This window comes from Lampetra fluviatilis, chromosome 22, assembly GCF_964198595.1.
Source record: "Lampetra fluviatilis chromosome 22, kcLamFluv1.1, whole genome shotgun sequence".
NCBI lineage: Eukaryota > Metazoa > Chordata > Hyperoartia > Petromyzontiformes > Petromyzontidae > Lampetra > Lampetra fluviatilis.
In genome coordinates this window covers 4,473,346-4,499,596 of record NC_136296.1, presented here as the reverse complement: position 1 = coordinate 4,499,596, position 26,251 = coordinate 4,473,346, and positions in this window count along the sequence as shown.

Below are 26,251 nucleotides of genomic sequence, written 5' to 3'. Positions count from 1 at the left end.
GGGCTGGTGGACCACCACGGGGCGAGGAGAACCGACGTCCGATGCGCCTTCCCGCCATCTCAACGGATTCAAACTTTGAATCTCCCGCCATCGCCGCAGCAGCTGCTGAGGGCGTGGCCGGCCTGAACCTCGGGTCCAACATCGCTCTCGCTGGGGCTGCCGCGTCACCGCCAGCGGAGGGAGCGTCATCACGGCTGCGACAGGCGATACCATCTGCCGTTCGCGCCGAAGCGCAGCCGAGTTACGGGGACAGCAGCCTGCGAGCTTCCATGGCGACCGCTGCGCTGCACCAACGGCTGCCTCCGCTCAAAGAGTTTGTTGGCGCGGAGGGCGACTGGGGCGGCTTCCAGCGATGCTTCCTCGCCCACCAAGAAATGGCACGGTGGTCGGATGCTGAGGCTCTCTGCGCGCTGCCGGCGCTCCTCGACAGCGACGCACTCGCCGCCCTTACATCGGCGCCGAGGGAGAAGCGCTCCACGCTACAGATGGTGCTGCAGTTGCTGGCCGGGGTCTACGGACCTTCAGCGGAATGCAGGCAGCAGTTTTACGATCGCCAGCGGGGTGCAAAGGAGTCGCCCCTGGCATACAGGACGAGTCTCCTGGCACTGGCGAAGACGGCCTTCCCTCGAATGGACGACGACGGCGTGGACGCCATGGTCACAGAAAAAATCCTCCTGTTGGCAGACGACCTGGACATCGCCGTCGTTGCACAGGAGGACACGGAGATGAGTTCCCTCCAGGCTGCGCGGCTCCTCCACGCCAACCTGCTGTCACAGCGTCGGAAAGCCAGCAGGGCAGCGGCCGGGCGTGCGGTGGCTGCAGCCACCCTCCCGGCGGAGGAGGTTTATGCCGTCGACCGTCGACGGCAGCAGGGGACGGGAGCACGGTCGGGCCGGGATGGGTCGAGCCGCTTCGACCGTCCGTCATCGCCGCCAGCGCTCCCGCGTTGCTTCAACTGCGGCGTCCGGGGCCATGTCGCCTCGGGGTGCCGCTCTCCTCGGCAGCGCGGGACGACGCCTTGACAGGACGCCGGCCCTCCTCCTCCCAAGCTCCATCAACATAATCCGGCGAGTCGCGGCACCCCTCATGTTTGGCCCAAGCACACACTCGTCACACACTCGCACACCGCAACGAACGGGGGGCCGACATTGCGCTGCGACGGGCCAACACGCACCACTATGGGGACTCAAATCGAACCCAGGCAGTGGTCCATGTTGGCCCATCACGTTGTGGCCGCGTCGTCGGGGTCGTCGGCCGTGGTGGGACACATTGACGGGGTGGAGGTACGCATCCTGGTCGATACGGGGGCATCGGCGACCATCATTTCCGAACTCATTTACAATATTCTACCTGTCCAGAGCCGTCCTTTACTGCCGGTTAACGTCCCATTCTATGCTGCTAACGGGGGCTCTCTTGGCATCATTGGACAGATTCGAGCGAAAATTTGTATCGGGGATATCAAATTGTCGGCCCCGATTTTTGTTTCCTCCTCGCTGGCGGTTCCGTGCCTGCTGGGGACGGACTTCTTGGGCAAAATGCCGATTCGTATTTTAATAGACCAGGGATGCATTGAGCTCCCGTCGGGACGCATGGCGTTCCTGCCTTCCCCTACTGCGGCTCGGACGGCGTTCGTAACAGTACCAGCGTTCGTCGTTAAAACAGTTCGTGTGCCGCCGGGAGCTCAAATGTTGGTGCCTCTAAAACTTCGTCGGCCCTTCGCTGAGGGCATTGGGGACCAGGGAATTCTGCTGGAACCATCTAGGGCCGGGGTTAGTGGACCTCATTTGATTCCGGCCCAGACCGTCGTAAGAGGGGACGGGGACCCTTTCATCGTGGTCCTCAATGTGGGGTCGCAGACAGTGGTAGTTCCTCAAGGGACGGTGCTTGCTCACGCGACGCCGGTGCCCTGCGAGGAACCTGTTGCGAATCACGTCGGCACTGCTCCCCGGCCTCACCCACATTCGGACAGCGATGGAGGGTGGCTCGATGCGCTTTGTGCGGGATCGACGGACCTGTCAAATTCAGAGCGCCAACAGCTTAGAACGCTACTGCGGGAATTTTCCGACGTTTTCAGTCGGGACAAATACGATTTGGGTTGCACTCATCTGCTGCATCACCATATTGACACGGGTGACAGCGCGCCAATACGCCAGAATCCGTTTCGGTTAAGTCCCGCCGAAAAGGACCATGTCAAATCGGCTATTGATGACATGTTAGCCGCCGACATCATTTCTTCTTCCACCAGCCCTTGGGGAGCGCCGATCGTCCTGGTTAAAAAGCAGGACGGCTCGTTGCGGTTTTGCGTTGATTTTCGGCGCCTTAACAAAATTTCGGTTGCCGACGCATACCCGCTCCCACAGATGGAAGAATCGCTGGACGCCTTGGCGGGAGCGTGATTCTTCTCCACACTGGATTTACTTTCGGGATTCTGGCAGCTTCCTCTGGACGATGATTCAAAGCCTAAAACTGCTTTCCGTACACCGCACAGCCTGTTCCAATTCAACCGGTTGCCGATGGGCTTACACTCAGCGCCGGCAACTTTCCAGCGTTTGATGGAATTGGTTTTGGCTGGATTGCAATGGGAGTCGTGCCTGATTTATTTGGATGACGTTATCGTCTTTAGTAAAACTTTTGACGAACATCTCCAGAGGTTGCGGGCGGTTTTCCTAAAGATGCGGGCTGCTAATTTGAAATTCAAACCCCAAAAATGTCATTTGTTACGCGATTCGGTGCGTTATTTGGGGCACATCATGGGGCGCTCAGGTATTGCTACCGATCCCACCAAAACGCAGTGTGTCAGCTCCTGGCCGACTCCCACCTCGGTGGGAGAGGTCAGGAGTTTCATTGGCTTCGCGTCGTATTACCGACGGTTCGTCACTGATTTTGCGACGATTGCCAAACCCCTACACGCTTTAACATCAAAAGGGGTTCGGTTCCACTGGGGTCAGGAGGAGGAGGCTGCTTTCTGCTCCCTTCGGGACGCCCTGGTTAAAGCTCCTCCCTTGATTTACCCCGATTTTTCGGAACCATTTTTGCTCGACACCGATGCGAGCAACACGGGTATTGGGGGCGTGCTTTCCCAGGTGGTTGACGGCGTGGAACGGGTGGTTGCGTACGGCAGTCGGGTGTTGTCTCCAGCGGAGCAAAGATATTGTGTCACCCGTAGGGAACTATTGGCAATAGTCTATTTCATCCAACAGTATCGCCCATATCTGTACGGTCGGCATTCACCGTCCGCACAGATCATGCGGCACTGCAGTACGCCCTGCGAGTTCAACAGCCATCGGGACAATTGTCCCGATGGTTGGAGATCCTCCAGGATTTTGATTTCGAAACCACCTACCGTAAAGGCGTTCGCCACACCAACGCGGACGCTCTGTCGCGCATGCCAACCACCTCCGAATGTGCATGCCTCCTGGGGTCGGGACGTTGCAAGCCAGCAGGGGACATGCCGGTTCCGGTCCTGGCGGCCGCCGCCGCCGACGAAACATTGCTTCCAAATTATATCGCACAACAGGGAAAAGATTCCCTGCTGGGTTTGCCTGTTGATGAATGGGGGTGCCTCCAGATGGAGGATACCTCCCTCCTTGCGTCGCGTCGTCGCGCTGGGGAGGCGGGGCGTGGGACGGGTGATGCCGACGCATGGGAAATGCACGCGGGGTTGCTGATGCATTGGGACGGGAAATCCCATCGACACCGGCTGGTGGTCTCTTCTGGGTTACGGGGTAGGGTGGTGTGGGCTGCTCATGAGCGCCTCCTCCACCTGGGTACCCAAAAGACCCTCGCCTTGCTCCAGCTTGATTTTTTTTGGCCAGGCATGACGAGGGATGTCGCAGATCTGTTGGCATCATGCCCTCGGTGTGCGCAGCGAAAACCACCAGCACGGGAGTCAAACCCGCCTTTACAGTCTATCAGAGTCTCCAGAGTGAACAAACTTGTCGCGCTGGATATTCTGGGGCCATTTTCCGCCACCCCTAGGGGCAATAGATATTTGTTGACTGGGGTGGAATACTTTACGCGCTGGCCTATGGCCTGGACCCTGGCCAACCAGTCGGCAGCAGCCATCGTGGAGGCCTTTGTCCAAGGTTATGTCATGGACAAAGGTGCTCCGGAGCGGCTGCTGACCGACCAGGGAAAACAAATTTCTGGCAAACTCCTCCAACAGGTCTGTGAGCTCCTGGGAACGAAAAAAATTCGTACCTCTCCCTATCACCCGCAAACTGACGGGATGGTCGAGCGTCTGCATCGAACCATCACGTCTATGTTGTCACAGCAGGTTTCGGACTCACAGACCGATTGGGACTTGCAAATTCAAGGGGTCCTGGCAGCATACAGATTGGCCCCCCATGCTGCGACGGGATTTTCACCCTTCTTCCTCATGTATGGCCGCGAACCTGACCCACCTGTTCGGGCACAGCTGCAGATCCCCGCGCCGCTGGGAAAAACTAAATTGGCCGACCATGTTAAATTTAACCTTGCGAAATTGACTGAGTCACGGGATGCTGCCATGCTAAATTCCGACAGGCGTCAGAAAGCGAATGAGCGCCTCAGACTGGGTCGCGCGCACGTGCTACAGTGGAAGCCGGGGGACAGGGCATGGCTGCACTGTCCCCAGGTACCACTCGCGACCTCTTCAAACTGGTGCGACCGTGGTGGGCCCCCGTCGAGGTGGTCGAGGTTTTGCGGCCTCAGTGCGTTCGCATCAAATGGGGGAAGCGCCGGTGGTTTGTGCACCCCTCTAGGCTGAAACCCTTCGTTGCGGTGCGAGGCCCCACTCCACACACGCGTGGCCAAACATGTGGGGGGTCGGCCGACTCAAAGGGTCCGTCTCTGCTGCTCTCGCCTGACGTGTTGCCGGCTGTCCCGCCCCCAGGTGCACCAGGAATGACGGGCTCCCGCCCAACAACCCCTACAGGGGATGCAGAGGGTCTCGCGACATCAAGCGCAGACTCACTTCGAAATGGACAGCTGCCACCGGATGGTCCGCCATCCGGGGTTGCCCCGTGTGACGGGCCTGCGGCAAGGACGCGCGCAAAAATGCGCAGACTCTTGTGATGCACAAAAAGAAGAATTTATTTTTATTTTTTTATTTTCACGTGTGTGGTTACTGTGCGCTGCATCGGTGGTGTGCTCCTGGCACATTGTGTTGTGTTGTGTGTGTGTTGGGGGTTCCTTGCGATTTGTATATACGTTGCTTTTACGGAATTCGTATTTATTCGGGGGGGGTGCGTCGGGTTGTTTTCCCTTCGGGGTTTTCTGGTTCTTGTTTTTGTTCTCTTCGCGTTATGTTGAAAAATAGTGAGGCACACGCGCGGTCAGGGGGTAAATGCGCTTTTATTGTCGTTTTTTTTGTATGTTGGCAGCCGGGACGGCTGCAAGCTATGCGGGGGCGGGTGATGTAGGGGTGTTGGAGTGAGAGCCGTTATGCATGGCAGCTTATGGGAAACAAACACAGTGGGCGGGGCTACGTGAGTGCACGGGGGGGGTGCTCTCAACGACGTCCGCACCAGGCAGCCCGGGGCCCCACCCCACAGCTGGGGTGGAGTATAAAGGGGGATGTGTCAGAGGGCTCGGGGCAGAATGTTAAAGCTAAACCAGTGAAGACCGAAGATCGTCTAGCTAGAGCCCTGGACTCCCCTGGGACGCCGCCCTTGTCAGGGCCGCGCAGGACCGAGCCAGCGGCATGGTCCCGAGAACCAGAGCTAGTGCTCTGGGACTCCGGGTACCGTAGCCCGACTTACCAGTGTCGGGCCAGACAGCCTCCCCTAGCCCGTTAGTGGAGGACTAGGAGGTAGGTCAGAGATAGCTAGCAGTGTATTCCCAGCTAGCCGGGTGAGGGGGCCGATACCCCCTCTAGTATTGTATGTCCACAGTTGTGACTACTTGTACGGAATAAATACGTGTGCCTCACCAACGGTGTCCAAGAGTCATCAACGGTACTTCACATGCATACACACGAAGCAAATGAAAACCCTACTACAGTACTGTACTACCAAACAAAATCTAAAATGGAAAAAAAGTTAAGAAATGGTACGAAACCTAAAAGCACAAGCAAAAATATACATGAATACGATGAGGATTTGAATTTGACACATTCGAATTGTGATTCGTTTGCTCTACCACTGAAGCACCTAGCTACTTTTGCCAGTCTCTAATGATGGGCTAAGGTGACCCATGCACGGAATTATAAACTCATGACCAGCTTTGCCCTAGAGTGTATCGATACTCTCAGACGTGGTGGGCATTGTTTTGGTAACCGTAAGCCATTCGTAGGGGTCAGTATTTCTTTAGGACAACCACTGTTGCTTGTTCCCTTCAGCATCAAGAATGAAAGTGTCTTACCACTGTCCAGATAAGAGTCAGTGGGAAATATTCCACGTTTAGATGGTTGGGCAATCCCTTCAAAAGCTTCACAGGGCACCTGCAACAATTATATTTTCTATATTGCATGACATGAGTCGTTCTATTTCTTCCAAGCAATCAATATTATTTATTTAATTATAACGCCTGTTTTGTAAATCTGCCGGGAGCCAATATGTGACTGATGTAGTGACACCATTAAGTGAATGTTTTCAAAAGAAAAATGTTGTTACATTTGCATAAAGTGGGTGGATTGAGAGAAGGGAAAGTAATTTTACGGTGGGAGATTTGGTAGGGAAATTAAGTAGGAATAAAAAAGGAGTCATGGTGGTGAGATGTTTACTCCCTCGCCTGGTATGCAAGAGGACGTGGGTTCGATCACAACCCTGACGCCTCTATGTTTTGGTTTGCATCTTCTCCCCGTGGTCGTATGGATTTTTCTCCGGGTCCTCCGATTTTTTCCTTCACATTTAGAAATGTTCCTTTGGAGTATTTAACTGCAATCAATTCCGCATGTGATAAGTCACTTCGTTGAGCTAGCATGTGTAGCCGGGTTGCTTCTGAAAAGAGCTGTACAACACAGTGGGCCTTACCTGGTAAAATGAAATAAAAATTAGTAGTTTATTTTAGCTTGGTTGCCCTGAGCGGCGTTGTGGGAAAAAACACATTCTTAGTATCACCTACAAACCCGCAGGTTTTGTGTCTCAATACAAGAGTGAATACGACTCATCATGAATGCACTCTTCACGAGCCGCATCAGTATAGACGTCGTTACCTCATGTCAATCTATTTAGAATCTTCATTCTTCATTGCCGTTGTCGTCTTCACCATCACATCATTTACTCATCTTCACTCTTCATTATCATCATCATCCCCATCATAACCCCACCCACGCCATGGAGAATAAGACTAAATTAGCGCCTGTCTGTGACTCCTCAAAATAATTGTGGATAATAGCATAGCGCCACGCATAATGAGAAGAATTGCGTATCAGCCCAATAACACAGATATTAAGGGCTGCGGCGGACTAAACAGGGAATACGAAGAGTTTCACAGTAATCACCATGAGCAGTCATTACCTATCCACTGCTGGATGGACGTCTCCTCATGCCATTGCCAACCGTTGTGGTTCTGCAATGCAACAATCCATTAATCTCCTGTGGATTAGCTCTTCCCATGACTCCATTTCCATAGCAGTCATCGTCTAGGGAAAATTGTTTCATTTGGCTACCACTCCATCGCTACTATTCGAGTTATATGGTAGTTGAATAAAACAGAAAAGGCGAATATAAGTCAACGTCTCTACCTTCAACTCTGAAGAGGGACCATTCCTAAAACCTTAGCACATTACCATAAATCGTTGTTTATTTGCTGTCGTACTGTAGTTTTAATGACAAATGGTAATTACAATTTTTAGCAATTTGCATTCCTGTAGGAATTATCTGGCCAAACAAAAAATGTGGCTTACAATTGCAAGGTTGAGACATCCTGGCCTATCATCTTACTTAAGCTGGGCTGACTTCCACTCACAGAATATTGCCTGCCATGTATATATTTTTTTTCTTGTGCATCTGGTGCTCTGAATGTGTGTGGAAGTCACGTGTTAAAAGCATTCGCCGAATTAATCTTTCTTAAGTAAATAAAAAAGAGACCACTTTGTGGGAAGGTAACAAGTAAGTGGTAGTTCCTCGGGCTGGGATGTGCCATTGTTCGTGTGAGCTTCGTGCCGCGAGCTCGGTGTTGCCAAATGGATGACGCACGCTGCCTCGATCATCTGGACACTGAGACACTCTCATTTTCATATTCTTAGGTTTTTTCGGTAAAGTCACGTAGGTAAAACATCAAAATTAATGAAAATAAAATAAAATAAAAACAAAAATCACGACGTTTCGGAGGCAACACAAGTCTCCGTCATCAGGTGGGACCGTCACAGCCGAAATAGCTGCATCAAGTGAGGCAATGATTCAAGAAGTAATCCCTTATAAGCAAGTTGAAGGGGGGAGGAGAGGGGGGGGGGGCTCATCAGAATGTGGTAGCCAATGAATGGAACGTATCGGGAGGGAGGGGGGCGGGGCTCAAAGACAGCACGGAGTGCTAAGTACAACGCATCGGGAGGGGGAGGGAGCGGGGCCAAAACAATGGACGACGGCTTGGACGCGGTTGCTGCTGCACCCGCCAACACAATGGACAGAGAGGGGGGAGGGGAGGTCTGATACACATGATAGACAAAAGAACGAAAATGCCCATGTTTATACCAATGCTGGCTGAACAATGAAGAGAGCACTGCCAAAAAATAACTGGGGATGTTAACACTCGGTAGAGTAAAGTAAAATAGTGCCTGTCATATAAGATGGTCCAAAAAAGTGTAATTAAGTCTTTTTTGCGTGGTTGATAACATATTTCCAATGATTACTAAGTTTGTACCCATCATCACGGTTGAAATTATACACTCTCATTTGTTTTACTTGACTGATGATAAGAGTGAAAACTTGGACACTTTATTTATGAAGCGAATGCATTTACACAGACCACCGGATACGGAATGAAAATAAAAATTGACATGCATGCGTATGATTGTCAATGTTATATGTGAGTGGACGTCATCTCACTTAATCACAGAGCCACGTGACAGCCTCCTCCTCCAGCACGTGCAGGGCAACCAGTCCACCCGGCACGGCGTGACACACTGCACAGCAGGAGACGATGGTACGCCACAGTCTCCTGCACCCCGCATTCACACAGCGGGGTAGTCGCATAGTAGTGCTCCCCATTGATCTTCAGAAGCGGCACACAACCCACTGATTAAAGAACATGCGCACGCTTGTGAATCCAACGCAACTGCCAATGCTCCAAACTGCTCATGAAACTCGACTGTCTGCGATAGGTGATGCCGCTGCGTGTAAAGGTAAAAACAGCTGTGGAATTGAAATTGTCTCCCTGCTCAACGGAACAATCGGGCAGCGTTGATATTTGTTGGTGGTGGTGGTAATTACACATTCCCATGGTAGGGAGCAGTTTGTTCATGGGTCAAGCACCGCTGATTCCACACATGGTAGTGTGCTTCAGATAGTCACATGTTCAAAGATAGCCTAGTGAATCTAATAATGTGTGTTATTTATGTCGAAGACCCTGGACAAGTGTTTATGACTAGCCATGAAAACATGACAATGTATATGCATGCTTTGTGCTGATTTAACGGTTGTCTAGCACGTACACAATGTTCTTAATATAGTTTCTCTGATAAGAGCAGCTGTGGTGCATTGAACTTCAGCGTTAGAACGGATGGAATTACATTGAATCGTATTTGCATACCCGAGTGACACTTTAAACTCTAATTAAATACGAATGTTCCACAGTTGCTGAAGACGTTCACAGAATGTAACGGTACATTATTCTTCTAAATGTTAGGACAGTGTTTAATACACTTTTTAACTTTAAATATTTTCAATTCAGATTCGGAACACATTCATCTAACATTGGTGTATGTGTATACTTGTGTTAGCCGAAACAAGATGGTATGACTTTTATTTTTTGTATTCACTGCAAAATCTGAGAAAGTTTGTTTTTTCTCGGACGGATGATATTGAGTGTTTTAAAACAACAAACTGTCCCCCATCGCTTTCTGCAGAAACCAGTGACCCCTTCTTCCTTGGGGAAATGCTCATCCAGGTTTTTTTTCTGCATCTACATTAATTCCCTCACCTCGTAATTTTTGTACATTTAGAGGTCACTCTACATTATACATTTTTTTATTGAACCCGAATCCGTGATTACAACAGAGGGCACATAAACGTACATGCATGGCTTGTGTAGCCAGGAGTCACACTGTCTGGGTAGTTATTTCCCCCCGGCTAGGAATAGCTGTCATTCAGGGTATAATGGAGAGTCAAGTGAGTCCTGGGGCCTGTCTCCACCACCACACCTCACCATTCCATTCCCGCTGTGTTTTCATATTTGGAGTTCGTATCATATTGCCCTCAGGTAATCCGGGTTATATGGGGTTATTAAGAAAAGGTACCACATTTTCTCTGATTCCCCATCCTCTCCCCTTCTGCTTGTAACTGAGGTGTTCCATTACGGCCAAGGTGTATAGTGATCGGCTCCAAAGTCTCCAAGAAGGGAGATCGTGGTCGTTCCTATTGCCTAAGATAGCTTTCCTCGCCATGCCATTAAAGGCTGGGAGTCGCGTGTTCTGAAGTTTGGATATCCCAGCTGGATTCAGGCTCCACAGGGAGGAATCCACGAGGGCCTAACGTTTGTGCCATACGTAGTATTAACGTATTTGAAAATATCCTGGGAACATTTAGCAATATCCAGGCACAGCTAAAATGCATGCAGCTATGTCTGGGTGGTTCAACGTCAGCACCTAGGGCAGTCTGGGGAGGAATTGGAGCATGTTGCCCTCCTCTCGTTAGTGAAGTAACTTCCGTGCGTAAACTTTACGTGAATTACTTTTGAAGGGAGCGATCTGGGGTCAGCTGCCAAGGGTCGCTAGATCCATTTATGCAGCGGCAGGGTTGCGTGCAGCGGCAGTGTGGTCCGATCCTCCCCCGAATTGAGGAGATGGTATGTCCCCGTGATGTTGTACTTCTTCTTTCCTACCAATAAGCAGTTAACTATGGGGTAAAAGCTACTAGATAAATATTTGTTTGGGGCTCCGGTATGGCATCCCTGATTTGTAGGAATCTGTACAAGTGTGACTGCGGGATGCCGTGCCGTGACTGCAGGTGCTGGGGTGATTCAATGTTTTCATCTCAAGTTAGTAAATCTCATACCTTGTTAATATTAGCTATTTCCATGTTGGCCATTTAACCCCTTTTGCCCTATATTTTGAGGGATGGGTTACTCTACAGAGGGGACAATCTGTGGATGAATGAGGGGTTCGGAATGTGCTTATCTCTGCAATTCCCAAGGTGGCAGTAGCAATCCATAGTGGTGTGAAGCCTCGTGGTCTGTCTTCGGTAGCAGCTAGAGTAATTACTAAACTAAAGATTTTTAATGTATTTTAGCTCTTTTTCAGAAGTGACCTGCCTATCACAAATGATAGTGCAACGAAGTGGCTTATCATGTGGAAATTTATAACAGCCAAATACTCTAAACGGATGTTTCTAAATGGGGAGGGAAAAACTGGAGGACCCGAACAAAAATCCAGGCGACCACAGGGAAAACATGCAAACTCCAAATATACAGGCATCACCGGGATCGAACCCAAGTCCTCCGGACAAGGTAGTCAACATCTCCTAGCCACCCATGAAAGTCTAGGGGATGATGGAGCTTTCTTCCAATTCCTCCCATATCCCCCTCCTCTCCGGGTTGATTCAGTATTTCATATTGAGGAGGGCAATTGATCAGTAATATTTTAGGAAGTCGGGGGAGGGCCAAGCAACCCCCCCCCCCCCTTCCCATTCTTCCGGGCTCACGTTACATTTCTTAGCTACTTTAATTGCATAATGCAAAAGTCGATCGGCAGGGTTGCATGCAGCGGCCTAACGTGCGGACACTTCCACCTTTTTTGCGAAGACAACTGGCCAGCATGGAAGAGTAGGCCAAATACCCTGGAGATGCGCCCTCTTGAGCAGTGTGTCGTTGCCGCAGGCGTGCCGCAGCATGTCATTGTGCCACAGAAAAGTTCCAGGTGTGCGGCGGTATTTTCGGAATTATTCGGAAGGAAAGTAGGCCACAGTTCGTAAGTTCGGACAGACAATCGTTCCTGCCCTCTCCTCTATATTGATTGCGTATGTAGATATGTATGTTTAACTTATTTCGCACCGTACGTAGTCAACCGTGCAAATCGGAGGTGCAGGGGAAGGGCAATTAAATAAACACAAAATGCAGTTCTAACGAAATGAGTTTTAAACTTAGATATAAAAGTACATAGCTCCAGTGGCTTCCTAATATCGGAAGGAAAAGCGTTATAGGTGGCCAAAGAAGCGAATCTGAAATTGCACGATGCAGTGACCAGCTTTGTTAGATGGCTAGCCAAAAGCCACTGCAAGGATGACCGGAGTTCGCGTGATGATGGTTTATGCTCCTTTACGAGTCAACCTAGATATTGTGGTTCACTCGTGACAAGCACTTTGTGTGTGTAATGAGTGCGACCTTATATTGGATTCATCCGACAACCGGGAGCCAATGCATGTGCAGTACAGACAGATAGCTGTCAGCACCCACCCTCAGCCCATCTAAACTCACTCAGTTGCGTATGCACAGTTGGGATTTTTTTGGTTCGGTGTGCCGCGAAGATCGAGCAAGCTCGAAGTCGAGTGCCGTGGAATCACAAAAGTTGAGAGGCGCTTCCACCAGCAGTGGCATGAGCAAGGAGAGCAGTGGATGAGTAGCAACTAGGGCAGGGGTGGGAAACCTGCAGCTCCGGAGCCGCATGCGGTGACTGCTTCGTGACGTTATTATTAAGGACCCATCATCACTTATTCACATACATTGCGGCTCTTTAAATATTGAAGTTTGTTTCATACCTAATTCTAAAAAAATATATCTTGCCGACCCCTGAACTATTATCATGTACTCAAAACATAATGTACTCAGAACATTGTTTGGAGTACATTATTTTACATATCCTAAATGCAACTTACAGTATATATGTTACATTTTTGGGTACAAATTGCATTTTAAGAAGTGGTCGAGAAAGGTAAATTTGGCCTGTCAAGTTGCTTTGTATGAAGGGCTTATTTTTCTTCTCTCTTCAGATTTTTCTCTCATCCTTTAAAATGTATGCATGAACGAGCTTGTTTCTGTTCCCGGGTATCTGGCCTGAGATTTTTCTGATACAAGGATCAGAATTATAAACAATGACCGACGACTACATACGAGGGTTTATCAATAAGTTAAAGAAACTTTGAATCGTCATGTTCTATGGATGGATGTTAAAAAAAATTTGCACCATACGTACCCAATCTTACTTATCAGAGGTGTGGAGAATCAATGCAATTTCAGAATAAGCATTGCACAGTGAGCGCGGCATGAACATGGCACTCACGTGAAATCGTTTTTTCTTCCTTCAAATTTTGCTGTGCTAAATGGGCGCATATATCACATGATTGTCAATGATTGTGCCCTTGCACAGCTGTACAATAGAAGAGCACAGAGCTATTTTATCTTTTTTTCTCCTTCCTATGTGGGTGTAATTCAAGTGACATTTATTGGAGGATGTAGCTGAACGATTGCAACAATTGTGTCAACCAATACAATCCCATACAAATGGGTGGCACAGCTACAATTGGGATGCAAGTTCCTTTGGGATGGTAATGAAATCTGCCTACAGGTACGGAGTGTGCTTCCTACTTATCAAGAAAACAACAGTTTTCATTGTTTTTTAGACGTAAACAAAAATACATACAATATTTTTTTCGTACGTGTAGTGACTGACTTGGAGACGTAATTTCTTGGAGGCAGTTCTTTTATTTACACCGAGCACACTTTGTCGAATACACACCCTACACTGTTAACACTCCGCTGTCTCTCGCTTATATGCAACTCTACACTGGTTACTAGTGTAATAATATTCTTGGAGACGACTTGTGGAATCGGTCCTTTTATTTATTCCAGTTCATAAGTACTTCCCGCTGCTGGCAGGCAATTGGAAGTGGGCAGACAGACCACAAGAGACGCACTGCCACGTGGCACTCGGAGCCCCGCTCGCGCGTGGTCCCTCTCTTCCTTCGTTCTTCGTCTGACCACGTGTCGTTCATTTCTCCCCTTATTTAATGCCTGGGTCACATGGTACGCTCCAGCCAATCCTTGGTAGCCTGCGCCGAATCTTCTAGATTCCCCATCAACTCCCGGGACCACACCCCTGACTTGTCTTCCCATTGGCTGAGGCCAAAACCAGCAGAACCAATCACCCTAGTTGGCACCCCTCGATCACGCCAGGGCCATGCTCCCAGGCTCTCCCCCCATTGGCTGTAAAGTAGGGCCGGCAGAGCCGATCACCACGTGAGCCGGACATAGGCTCTTATTACACTAGTTTACACACAACACTAGCCGTCTGTCACTGACAGCGCTGAACGAAGACAGCCAACTACCGTCTAGCAGCGCAATATCAAGTGACGACAGCGACGAAGGCACGAGATGACAGCGATGATGGTGATGATCTTCAGCAGCAACGATGGGGATCCCAGTCCAAACGACAGCCCCGAGGTCCCCTCGCGGGACCCCTCTTATACTAACCTGGCCTGGCTCTGCCCCCTTCTGGAACCTTCTCGCGGGTTCCCGATGTGCCACTTCCCTTGGAACCCTCTCGGGTCTATCATGTGACCTGCTCTCAGTCTGGGCTGCTATAAGCTGCAGATCCCCTCCCCTGCCAGCAGCTAGCGCTATGCTACTAAGTGACCGATTCTATGTCAATGCATACGTACAGTGAGGGAAAAAAGTATTTGATCCCCTGCTGATTTTGTACGTTTGCCCACTGACAAAGAAATGATCAGTCTATAATTTTAATCGTAGGTTTATTTGAACAATGAGAGACAGAATAACAACAACAAAATCTAGAAAAAGCATGTCAAAAATGTTATAAATTGATTTGTATTTTAATGAGGGAAATAAGTATTTGACCCCTCTGCAAAACATGACTAGTAGTTGGTGGCAAAACCCTTGTTGGCAATCACAGAGGTCAGACGTTTCTTGTAGTTGGCCACCAGGTTTGCACACATCTCAGGAGGGATTTTGTCCCACTCCTCTTTGCAGATCTTCTCGAAGTCATTAAGGTTTCGAGGCTGACGTTTGGCAACTCGAACCTTCAGCTCCCTCCACAGATTTTCTATGGGATTAAGGTCTGGAGACTGGCTAGGCCACTCCGGGACCTTAATGTGCTTCTTCTTGAGCCACTCCTTTGTTGCCTTGGCCATGTCTTTTGGGTCATTGTCATGCTGGAATACCCATCAACGACCCATTTTCATTGCCCTGGTTGAGGGAAGGAGGTTCTCACCCAAGATTTGACGGTACATGGCCCCGTCCATCGTCCCTTTGATGCGGTGAAGTTGTCCTGTCCCCCGTTAGCAGAAAAAAACACCCCCAAAGCATAATGTTTCCACCTCCATGTTTGACGGTGGGGATGGTGTTCTTGGGGTCAGAGCCAGCATTCCTCCTCCTCCAAACACGGCGAGTTGAGTTGATGCCAAAGAGCACCATTTTGGTCTCATCTGACCACAACACTTTCACCCAGTTGTCCTCTGAATCATTCAGATGGTGACTATGGTCCCAGCTGCCTTGAGATCATTGACAAGATCCTCCCGTGTAGTTCTGAGCTGATTCCTCACCGTTCTCATGATCATTGCAACTCCACAAGGTGAGATCTTGCATGGAGCCCCAGGCCGAGGGAGATTGACAGTTCTTTTGTGTTTCTTCCATTTGCGAATAATCGCACCAACTGTTGTCACCTTCTCACCAAGCTGCTTGGCGATGATCTTGTAGCCAATTCCAGCCTTGTGTAGGTCTACAATCTTGTCCCTGACATCCTTGGAGAGCTCTTTGGTCTTTGCCATGGTGGAGAGTTTGGAATCTGATTTATGGATTGCTTCTGTGAACAGGTGTCTTTTATACAGGTAACAAGCTGAGATTAGGAGCACTCCCTTAAAGAGTGTGCTCCTAATCTCAGCTCGTTACCTGAGCCAGAAATCTTTCTGATTGAGAGGGGGTCAAATACTTATTTCCCTCATTAAAATGCAAATCAATTTATAATATTTTTGACATGCGTTTTTCTGGATTTTTGTTGTTGTTATTCTGTCTCTCATTGTTCAAATAAACCTACGATTAAAATTATAGACTGATCATTTCTTTGTCAGTGGGCAAACGTACAAAATCAGCAGGGGATCAAATACTTTTTTCCCTTACTGTATAAAAGTATGTATAGAAACTGCATTTCATTTTTCTGAAGATTCTCAGCTTGCATCTGGCATGGAGCTTTACTTTAATCAGGCAATTCCCCTCGATGCTTTAATTTCAGCTATTACCCTTGTTGAGACGCTGATTTTGAATGACAGGTGAATGAATTGAAGCACATCTCAGCAATCACTACGACAACTTTGTTGAACATCCGTGATAAGTTGCATTTTTTAAAGTGTTCCCATTAGCTGCCAAATTGAAGCCTGGCATTTGGCAGAAATGCAGTGAACTGCTGAGAAAGGAAATGGTGTTTCAGTACGATAATGCCCGCCAATACTCTGCACGTGTAATGATGGAATATGTTGGGAAATCCTAGATGGAACTTTGTGGAACATGTCCCATATGGTCCAGACATAGAACCTTATTACTGTGGTAAGTCGGTTCAACGGTGAGTGTGACAGCATTGGTGTAACCGTGGCTGATGGCATTATAAAAATTACTGGGCGAGTGAGACAGGTTCATATTAGTTGAGAGTTTACTATGCAAATAAATAGCCCATCAAGATATTCACCACTAAGTGGTGGTGATATCACCACATCACTCGCGTAAGGATAGGTGTGTTTAGATGTCATACGAAGTTTCATATCACGGGACAGACCAATCTGCTATAGGTCGACTGTCTGAGGTGACTGCCAGATGCAAAATCGACAATCGACACTGCTAACTTGCTGTTTTAACTGCTGATGCTCTGCTCATTGTTGTGAGCATCGTTCCACTGCCTCACATTGTTACCATCTGACAACACATTTAATTCCAAATATGGATTTACTGTTTCCAGTTTGATTGGGGATAGCATGTGAAAAAGCCAAAATATCACAGAAAATTGGTGAAAGCAGACATCCTTTATGCTGTTATTTTAGTATACCGAAGTGATTTAAGATTACTGCAATCTTAAAATTGAGCTTCAACAATTTAGCAGGATTTTTGGGGAATAATTTTGTGAGATTAAAATGCACTATACCATTTTAATATTGTAGGCACAATTTAATTAACAAACGTTGCATGCTGTAATTAAGGTCTGTTGTGCAGGGGTGTTTCAATAGATCACGTTCAAATCATCACGGGATTCCTTAAGTTGTTTTAAGGGAGTATTTTCTGGGTAATGTTTGTGATGTAAACGGTGTCAAGGTTACCAGCAGTTTTACTCTGTTAGGGTTAAGCGCCATACGTTAGGGATTAATGGCTGGTTTCCATGGCTCAACAAATCATTCTAACCATGATTAATCCTGCAGTTTTACATTTTTACAACCTCCTTTCAAAGGGCACACTTCTAAATAAATCATCATCATCATCAGCCATTCTTTAATCACTGAAGGATGAATCTCTCCCAAAGCCATTGCCATCCCTTATGATCCGGCCACGTGATAATCCACTTAGCCCCCACGCACAAACTGATTTCATCGATGCATCTTCCCAGTGTGCATCTGCTTAGACGTGCACCATCCCTTGGCTGCCATTCCATCATAATTCTTGACCATCAGCCATCATCCCTCCAAGCCGTGATGTCCTCTGCCTAAACCAGCTTACTTTTATTAACGGATAGAATTAGGTCATTAACCTGCATATGTGCTCTAATTGCATGCGTGTTTCTCCTTCTGTCTCTCAATGTAATTCCAAGCGTGCATCACTCTACGCTCTGTTGTGTGCGTATCGGTTTCTGTTACATTTGTTGTCTATGATTAATGAACATGTTCTTGAACAATTTAATAGCAGGTGGTACGCACTGATCAAACAACTTTATTGGGTACATTTTATGTAAAATTTCATGCTCAAGCTCAGCTTTCCAAAAGCACTCCAGCCAGCTAGAGTTCACCTCTTTTATTTTACAATGTTTATCCCAGGCCCTTCAATCGCTGCCCTAGGTACACACATTCTTCCGCTTAAAACTAAAAAAATAGACCACGCCATACGATAACAAAGATAACGATACTTCTAAAGAAACTTCGACTATGTATGGGCCACTGGGGGAAAGAAGGGAAAACAACTTAAAAATGAATGAAAATGCATACATTGCAGTGAATAGTGACAAGTGTTAGATAAAGGGGTTTGCTGGGGCTGACGATAAGACAGACGGCTTGTTGATGAAAAAAGACAAGGAGGTTAGAACAATTGTAAAGTTAAGGCACTGCTGCCAAAAGACAGCAAGCGGTAAAACTGGAGGCACCTGACACAAAATCAATTGCCACTCTCAAGCAATGGAAGTAAGAGGCATCAGTTACATGGCTCTCCCAAGCAAACGGTCTGGCTGTGCCCTCTTGCCAGTGTCACAAATGCATGGGCATTTAATGTTGACAATTGAATGATTATATAATTATCTCACCGACTAAAAGCCGTAATTTACCAATTTACCAACGCTTTTGCTGGTACGTCGAACAAAATGCAAAGTGATATAAGAGACAGTCAGATTTTATGTGAATGGACTGTGTTGTTGTTATTATTAACTTCGGTTCGGATATAAATCGCCACTGATGATGGCTGTGACTGGGAATCGCAATCTAATCACTGGGTGCATAGCACAGTCCATTTTATTACTGTGCTGCCAATGCACCAACATCTCACTAATTGTATATGAACATGTCATTAAAACTAGACAATTCTGTAACGCGATGAGTCTGATATGCAGGCAGTCCAGTTTATATTTAAAGAGCAGAAGAGAAATTGACATTTGGTACAATTCATTTAAAAAGTGCCATCAATTAATGCAACGTTATGATTGCTGATGGTGTTGTTTTGCATAAACAATGATGTATGTATATAATGGTTCGTGTAAAATGTGAAGGAAGCACACAATCAAACAGATTTACCATGTGTCTGCTAAACTGGTCACCCATTCATGCCAAGCATACGTCTCAATACTCCCGAGGTCAAATCAATGTCATTGTCAAGAACTTTGACGGGAAGCATAATACAAATGAGCAAAACAATGTATCCGAAAAAGTAGTTGAACTAAAATATTTTGCATAGGTTTACAGTATCTGGCCCGAGTGAAACAGTGCTGAAAGTGCTCGATTCACAATTGGAAGGTTGCGAGTTTGAATCCCAGTCTGTCATCTGTTCACGTCTCCTGGGTTGATTAAATAAAACCCACTCGATCTGTAGGAAGCCAACGCGATTCTCCTCATGAGAATAATGGCACCTGTATATGTATGTTGATATCCTTTCTAAACCGTACTTAGCCAACCGTGCTAATCGGAGGTGCGGAGATACAAAGAATGCGCACGTGTCACAGTTGGTTTCGTCACCAATGGAGATGAGCCTTGCCCAATGTTCGCTTGAGCACAGAGGCACTTTGAATATGAACGGAAGGTTATGGAATTCTAACAAAGTGAAGTACAGCCGGGCTGTCAAATTATTTAACAATGGATTACCCTTCCAATTATCGATTGGATTACCAAACTAACTGTATAGCACAAAAATAGTCAGTAAAATAATAATCTCACCTCTGTTCACCAAGTATGTCACTGGACAGGAGGTTATGGGGGAGTTTCCTGCCTTCAGGAGGGAAGATGTTGGGATTGTCACCAATGTTCCACAAATGATATGGTGATACTGCATTGGCAGTTATGCACAAGCACAAATAACACAACATTCCACATCTACGTAAATGTGTTATAAAGAAGGGCCATTACCAGAAACATGGCCTCTAATGTTACCTTTTTTAAGACAATGCTAGTGACAAATGTGTTGAGTTTTACACCATATTTAAAAGGGATCCAGTCAATTGAGAATGAAGTCGATTACAATTATTAGTCAATTACTCTACTTCATTGACTAATCAGCATTCAAAGATGTGCATGTGTGCATGCAGTTGTGTGTGTTCCGTAAGCGAGGGTGTGTGTGTGACTGACTTTGTGAATGGGCAGTGGTCGCATGGTGGTTATGCTCCCAGCAACATGCACTGTATTCCTGGGCGTGCACAATAGTTGTATTGCATATCTAAAACTGTCCTGGACCTTTCTTTAATGATCTAAGGCGCATATAGGTATCTGGTAATGTGTGACCATCATCACTGGTGAGATAAAGGTGACAGGGGCGTGGTTCTTGTCACACCAACCCATTTTGTGATGTATTCTTTTTGTACGCGGCTATCGACTTGCTCAGTCTCAAGTCTCCATTTTCATAGATTTGTTAACTTTTTGCGACCAATTTCATGACTGAGTGTTTTGTATGTGGTAAGAAACCGAAGTTTTCCCACAAAAAAACACATGCACATGATGGCATAATAAGGTCTGCACAGATGAGTTCATGAACCCACTTTTTGTACGATCTCTTGCCTATCTTGCAACACAGCAGAATTTTAAGTTTTACAAATCCACCCAATGCACAAAACATTGTCTCCAAAACCAAGGGATTACTGGCATGTGCCACTATGCCAAATAAACCATGCAACCTTAACGCGCATAAACAGAACCTGCCGCTAGTCTCTAACAAACGAACTCAAGAGGTAAATCGATATCAAACACAATGCATATTTTATGTTCTGATAATTATTATCAAAGCATGTTTGTTTGCATGTTTTGCCACAAGTATATGTGGTTAATGCAGACGTGATGCCTTGAAATAGTTACATATTTGGTGTTTGAACATCTTAACACCTGTTTTATTATGTTTTTTTCATAATTTTGATACTGGCAAAAAAATGTCCCATAGATATCAACCGGAAAGGTATACAATACGTTATGTTTTGGGCCATGGCACTTCTTCATAGAAAATAAATATAGAAGCCAGAAAAAGAGTGGATGATAGTTTAAAACTGCACCTTACACTATAGGGCATGATGAGAATATAATTAAAAAAACATTTCCTGACAAAGTTTTTTTTTAATTCACATGTAAATTGTTTCCTATTAGTAGTTAGAATAACAGACAAACTCTTGGTCTCTAAGGGTCGTTGTATTTGCCTGTGTTTGAATGCGTGTGTGCATAGAAGTGTATAAAATTTAACTTATAGTGATGATTAACATTTTGACAGCATTTTTCTGCACAGGTTGTCAGGTTTAAAATTGATATCATCGTCTTGCCTGACGTGAATGCAGATATACAACCACTTAAAGTGATTGCCCAAAGCAGGGATACTTTCATGAATTATAATATGTATGCATCCAATGGATTTCTGAGACGTCGTTATGCTTCGTCTCCTAGAGGCATACCATCCATACGTGTGTAGCAGGGGTGTACTCTCGATCAGTGGCACTTTAATACAATCAAGTGGCCCAAATTGTAATGAAGATCCAATTCTGAAAAAAATCCGATCAAATGTTAAACTAATAGCCATAGACTAATAATCAATTCAGCAATAACAGCCATATTAAACGAAAACAACTGTTTCTATATAAAAAAAAATTATTTTACTAGATAAGGCCCACTGAGATATATTGCTCTTTTTCAAAAGCGACCTGGCCACCGATGATAGCTTAACGAAGTGGATTATCACGTGGAAATGTATAACAGCCAAATACTCTAAACGTATGATTCTAAATGTGGGAGGGACAAACCAGAGGACCCGGTAGAAAAATCAACGCAAGCACAGGGATAACATACAAACTCCAAATTTATAGGCGTCAGGGTCTAGATCGAACCCACGACCTCCTGTATACCAGTCGAGGTAGTTAACATCTCGCCACCGTGGCACCCGATAAAACAATAACAGTGGACTCATGGAGCCGCTAGTCTATCGACAGATTGAATGTGGTGGGGTAAAGTACGCGTGCTCCCACCTTATTCAAGATGTCTAGCTAGTGTGGACGAGTTGGCCAGAGTTACCTCGAGAGCTGCTCTATAGAGCACCCTCTATGAGAGCACTTTCTAGTGGAGGCCCATCTGCAAAAGTGGCACCAGCAGGGAATTGCAGGGCAGCACCTCTAACTTTTGATAGCAGTATTTCTTCGGGATGATCCGATGAACAATATAATTTAACATGAGCCAACCATTGAAAATCAAGAGTGTAGATACTGCATGATGGAGACTATTAAGCAACAGTACCTGAACTGTTTTTCTACGCAGCCCCATCACGCTGACTTGGCGTCTATCCACCCAGCAATGCAAATGGGTACCCCACGGTTAGTCTATTGGCAGGTTGTGGGTGGTGGGGTAAAGTGTGGGTACACCCACCTCTACCAACACGTCTGGTAGACGTCGAATAGTAGACCAACACTCTCTCGGGTGTGCTCCAGTGGAGAGCCCTCTTTTTGCCAGCCGTGGCGTGAGCAAGCAATTGAATCGTGAAGGCAGCTAGGCGGTGAGCCGGTGATACCAACAATTGGACCAAGTTCTGCGGTCCCAAATCTATTAAGGTGTTATTGATCAATGAATGAGTGTTTCTTACATGAGAGGAAACCGGAGAACTTGGAAAAAATCCACACACGTGAGGTGGGAACACTAGACGGAACAGCATGAGTTAAAATTTGCTGTACCGCCTTCCGCCCGGCATAGTCAGACCCTGCCGTGTTCAAAAAGTATTCTGCGACACAGGACAAACTTTTCACGATTGTCCTGGTTTTTTAAAGGAAATAAAATACATGGCTTTTCTCACCATCACGACTGACAGCATCTCAATGGTTTCAGCTTTCCTAGCCATTAACATAAAAAAGAATCCACTTGTAAAGCCATTATCAACTGAATTCGTGTTCTTGTGTCTGCTTGGAAGGACACACGCAACATATATCAGAGACGGACCAACCTTCTTTGTCATTTCTCTATAAATGTCTGACAAGATTGCAATATACGAGCTCAAATACAACGGTAAACTTTCGTGAAACGAAAATTAAGAGTTAGGGAATATTACACACTTTCGGACGCTGTCTTTCCGACAGCCCTGTTCTTCACCTGAGGACAGCTGCTTGCGTTGTGCCCGAAAGGTCGTGAGAATTTTATTTTATTGTTCTATTTTTATTATTTTATTATTTCCCTTCTACGTAACTTTACCGAAAGAACCAAGAAGATGAATATTACACACATTATAAAAACACACTAAAAATTCTGAACATGCATCACCACCATAGCGGAATATGCCTGCTATTGGCGTATCATGGAACGATAAAGCTACATGTGGGTCATCCACCATTAAGGCAGTGAAGTGCTTGAAGCAGGCAGAACATCGAGTAGGTTGCTGAATAATCAGTGCAGAGGTTTGAGTGCTCACTCCCCATGCATTTAGGGGCTTTTTTCGAGGCACTTGGTGTTCCTTCCACACACACAGGCCAAATATCATCTGGCAGGTACCCATTTTAATGCATCTCACGACTAAGTTTAGCTTTGCTAAATAAGAGAGTGTAGAGATTTCAAAAGTCAAAAAATATCTTCTCCATCTTCAGATAAGTGCTCATTCAGTGCTGCGGACAGCTACAGACTTAGTGCTGCTTGGAAGCAAATTTCTCCACAAATCTGGCTGTCGCCTGATGAAGTTAGTTGTAATTACAGTGGAACCTCGGTACACATCGTTAATTCGTTCCAGGTCGGACTTATACCGAAAATGACGTATTCCAAACAATTTTTTCCCATAAGAAATAAAGGGAAAGGAAATAATCCGTTCCAGAGGAAAATAAATTATATTTTATATGACATATTATACATTAATGGGGTTGTATAAAATAATTTAGACACCAATTACTAAAATGCATACAGAAGCCACGTGACCGCGCTGCTGCCAGCTGCATTGGTCACGTGGCATGCCTCAACCCTGCACGTCGCGCACGCCTCGACCCGGGGCTCCACCCTCCATGGGGGCAGCCCCCGACGCCCCCCGCCCCTCTCCCCCACGCCCCCCGCCCCTCTCCCCCACGTCCCCCGCCCCTCCTTCCCACGTCCCCTGCCCCTCTCCACCACGCCACTCGCCTCTCTCGCATTGTTCAGTCGTGAACTGGGTATATGCGGGTACTGTACGCGGTGACTCATCCCGACCCATACAAGTTCTAGCAAGAGCGTCGTATCCCAAGCAAGACGTCGAATCCCAAGACATTTTTTTCTCGAAAAAACACGACGTATACCAAATTCGACGTATTCCAAAGCGGTCGTATACCGAGGTTCCACTGACAAGCCTTACTAATTGGCTGTCAGGTGGTGGCGGGTTTAACGACACATTTATATATTTACTCGATATAACCCAAAAACACCTGTATTATGCTATTAACCTCGGAGGGAAGATAGACTAAGTTGACCATTGAATGAATGTTAACTCACAGTCATGTATTTATAACCACAACGTGAACCAGTTCAACTATTATAACAACAAAGACGTTAATATCCTAGTCATGTGTTAAATGTCAAACTATCCACTACGACCACAAATGTGTTTTTTCTTTGTTTCAGTACGACGTTGTTGTGAGAATTTTTCTGTCAGGCTTCTGAATGTGACACTGTGGTCTGTGGGGAGCAGTTTCTTACCTCTCCCTTCTATTCCCATGGCACAGTCAAGTCGTAATTGGTTATAAAATGCTAAAATAAATGTTTAAAAAGCGCCAGAGGCGATGCAAGTGGTATTCTGAGCCTTTGAGGACTGCTTGCCAGCTCAAACCACAAATCGCACAGATTATTACTTACAAAGTCAAATCAAGCAGACAATACACCTTCACACATCTGTCTCAAAAATTGTTATATCTGTATTATGACAGATAAGTCATCCGATCGGCCACACAGCCTTCTGGGAGTCCTTAATTTCAGCAGTGTGCATAATTAATTTCCACGTGCATTATTGTGGTATGTGTTATATAGATTTATATGTGTGTCCTAGACAGAGATATTAAGTTCAATTGGTACAATTTAACCGACGACAGGGTCAAGAAGTCGGCACGGCCAATGCCGTTGACACTACGAACTTTTGTCCTTGCTTCTATCGAGTTGCTATACTGCTGAGAGAAACCCCTGTGTCCATCTAATCATCATGGAGGCACAGTTCCTGGGTTGCGAAACCCCTAATATGCTGCAGATACGTTCAAAGGAGGTCAAAGGACTTCCACATGCGCTGGCACAGGTTTAGCTATACCGCTGATTGCTCTACCAGGCACCAACCTGTGACGAATAAAGCCAATGTCCCAATAAAGCATTGATATAATTGTACACTTATCTACACAATTTAATCGTGGCTTAAGGAAGGCAGGACACTGGTCAAAAGTGTTGTGAAGCTATTCTCCCTCTGTAGTGATTGCCTGTCACGATGCCTGGATTTTCCATCAGTATTTCAGTCACATTTTTTGAAATTCAGCTTTTCTCTAAAACTTGTATCACAATTGGTAAGTGATTGGAAATTTCCACGCAAAAAAAATCTGAAATGGTATTAAAGCTGCCAATCAGCAAATGTTCACCATTTCAAAAATGTTTCCCTTCCACAAACGAGCATTGGACTTTAGAATTTTTAGCCATAGGCAAGTGGTGGAAATTCCACATCCCTCTAACAGGCGCCAATATATCTGTAAGCCAACCCCTTTTCACTTCCTGGAAAATGTTACGTATCTTATTGAACCAATAATGATGATCGGCTGAATTAACTCTGGAGCGAAATTTGAACTCACCACGAATAAGTATACTTCCAGACCAGGTTGAAGCTTGGGACCACATCAGGGACCTTTATAAAATACAAGAAAAATTGTTTAATCAAGGTCAGTCGTTACTTTCTACATTAGATCATGGCCTTTTCATTCAACAATCATACAAAGAAAAAAAATACGCATCAACTAGAAATGCTGCCGTTGGTGTAACAGTCGGCACGCTGGATTTGCAATGCAGAGGTCAGCAGTTAAATCGCTCGGCCTGGCGGATGAAACATTAGACAAGATTCTTAAATGATCCCAGACATCTGACTAATGCACAAGAGCAGGCCAAAAACCCCCCCCTCCCCCCAGAGGGGGCTCTCCGCCGCTCCCCCTAGTGGAGGGCCTTCTGTTGTTGTGTAACAATCCAACATGAGCTGAAAAGAGTGCCTGTTCAGGAGATGGCCAGATGGTGCAGAGGTCACACTGCTGAGGTGGCACTGTTAAGATCCTGGGTTTGAATCCAGGCAG